This window comes from Arachis hypogaea, chromosome 4 (assembly GCF_003086295.3).
Source record: "Arachis hypogaea cultivar Tifrunner chromosome 4, arahy.Tifrunner.gnm2.J5K5, whole genome shotgun sequence".
In the NCBI taxonomy this organism is placed as follows: domain Eukaryota; kingdom Viridiplantae; phylum Streptophyta; class Magnoliopsida; order Fabales; family Fabaceae; genus Arachis; species Arachis hypogaea.
The window spans coordinates 79,304,522-79,307,246 of NC_092039.1; the positions used below are offsets into that span (position 1 = coordinate 79,304,522).

Sequence of the window (2,725 nt, forward strand, 5' to 3'; positions counted from 1 at the left end):
TAACTGCTTTTCAAAATTAATTCTCGAATTCTCTCTCACTCATCTTTCTCTATTTATTTATTTATTCACTAACACTTCTCTTCAGCTCAAATCACTACCTCTATCCTTACCCTTGTGTTTGGATTCTCCATTCTTTTTATTCCCTTTCTTCTTCTACTAATAATAAGGAACCTCTTTACTGTGACATAGAGGATTCCTCTTCTTTTTCTATTCTCGTCTCTTTCATATGAGCAGGAACAAGGAAAAAGGCATTCTTGTTGAAGCTAATCCAGAAGCTGAAAGGACTCTAAAGAGGAAACTAAGAGAAGCTAAATTACAACAATCCAGAGACAACCTTGCTGAAATTTTTGAACAAGAAAAGGGGATGGCAGCCGAACCCAACAACAATAATGCAAGAAGGATGCTTGGTGATTATACTATACCTACTTCCAAGTTTGATGGAAGAAGCATCTCAATTCCTGCCATTGGAGCAAACAATTTTGAGCTAAAACCTCAACTAGTTGCTCTAATGCAACAAAACTGCAAGTTTCATGGACTTCCATCAGAAGATCCCTATCAGTTTTTAACTGAGTTCTTGCAGATCCGTGAGACTGTAATGACGAATGGAGTAGATCCTGAAGTCTACAGGCTCATGCTTTTCCCTTTTGCTGTAAGAGACAAAGCTTGAACATGGTTGGATTCACAACCTAAGGATAGCCTGAACTCCTGGGATAAGCTGGTCACGGCCTTCTTGGCTAAGTTCTTCCCTCCTCAAAAGCTGAGCAAGCTTAGAGTGGATGTTCAGACCTTCAAACAAAAAGATGGTGAATCCCTCTATGAAGCTTGGGAAAGATACAAGCAGATGACCAAAAGATGTCCTTCTGACATGTTTTCAGAATGGACCATGATAGATATATTCTATTATGGTTTATCTGAGTTCTCTAAGATGTCACTGGACCATTCTGCAGGTGGATCCATTCACCTAAAGAAAACACCTGCAGAAGCTCAAGAACTTATTGACATGGTTGCAAATAACCAGTTCATGTACACTTCTGAGAGGAATTCTGTGAATAATGGGACGCCTCAGAGGAAGAGAATTCTTGAGATTGATGCTCTGAATGCCATATTGGCTCAGAACAAAATATTGACTCAGCAAGGAGTGGGAAGACATTGAATGTATCAACTCAAAACAGCAGAAAGCCAAGAAAGGAACAACTGACAGAGGATAACCAAACCACTGCCCAAAATCCCTCTGAGGATAGTAAGAGCCCAGAGAGGAATACTTCTGGCATTCAAATACCAGAAAAGGGGGAAAAGTTGGCGTTAAACACCCATTCCTTGCCCAGTTCTGGCGTTCAAACGCCAGAAAAAGGGTGGAAAGCTGGCGTTAAACGCCCATCCTGCACCCAGTCCTGGCGTTCAAACGCCAATGAGGAATCAGACACCTGAGAGTGCTGATAGTAACCCCTTTAAGAAGGCTTCTCCAACCACCTCTGTAGGGAATAAGCCTGCAGCAACTAAGGTTGAAGAATATAAAGCCAAGATGCCTTATCCTCAGAAATTCCGCTAAGTGGAATAGGATAAACAATTTTCCCGCTTTGCAGACTATCTCAGGACTCTTGAAATAAAGATTTCGTTTACAGAGGCACTTGAGCAAATACCCTCTTATGCTAAGTTAATGAAAGAGATCTTAAGTCATAAGAAGGATTGGAGAGAAACTGAAAAGGTGTTTCTCACTGAAGAATGTAGTGCAGTCATTCTGAAAAGCTTACCAGAGAAGCTTCAAGATCCACGAAGCTTTATGATACCATGCACATTAGAAGGTGCTTGTACCAAGACAGCCCTATGTGATCTTGGAGCAAGTATCAACCTGATACCTGCAACCACTATCAGAAAGCTTGGGTTGACTGAAGAAGTCAAACCAACCCGGATATGTCTCCAACTTGCTGATGGCTCTATTAAATATCCATCAGGCATAATTGAAGACATGATTGTCAAGGTTGGGCCGTTTGCCTTTCCCACTGACTTTGTAGTGCTGGAAATGGAGGAGCACAAGAGTGCAACTCTCATCATAGGAAGACCTTTCCTAGCAACTGGACGCACTCTTATTGATGTACAAAAAGGAGAAGTGACCCTGAGAGTCAATGAGGATGAGTTCAAGTTGAATGCTATCAAAGCTATGCAGCATCCAGACACATCAAATGACTGCATGAGCGCTGATATTATTGACTCTTTGGCGGAAGAGATCAATATGACTGAGAGTCTCGAATCAGAGCTAGAGGACATCTTTAAAGATGTTCAGCCTGATCTGGAGGAACCAGAGGAAATAGAAGAACCTCTGAAAATTCCTCAGGAAGACGATAAGCCTCCCAAACCTGAGCTCAAACCACTACCACCATCCCTGAAGTATGCATTTCTGGGAAAAGGTGACACTTTTCCTGTAATCATAAGCTCTACCTTAGAGCCACAGGAAGAGGAAGCACTAATTCAAGTGCTAAGGACACACAAGACAGCTCTTGGATGGTTCATAAGTGATCTTAAGGGCATTAGCCCAGTAAGATGCATGCACAAGATCCTATTAGAAGATAATGCCAAGCCAGTGGTTCAACCACAAAGGCGGCTAAATCCAGCCATGAAGGAGGTGGTGCAGAAAGAGGTCACTAAGTTACTAGAGGCTGGGATTATTTATCCTATTTCTGATAGCCCCTTGATGAGCCCTGTTCAAGTTGTCCCCAAGAAGGGAGGC

At 42.2% G+C, this 2,725-nt stretch overlaps 1 non-coding gene across 1 annotated transcript; it reads right to left on the minus strand.

The window, feature by feature from the left end:
* Positions 1 to 763: 763 nt before the first annotated feature.
* On the minus strand, positions 764 to 867 carry LOC112799412 (small nucleolar RNA R71). The gene has a single exon (XR_003200994.1). It is a non-coding gene; the product is annotated as a small nucleolar RNA R71 (small nucleolar RNA).
* Between the last annotated feature and the right edge of the window lie 1,858 nt (positions 868 to 2,725).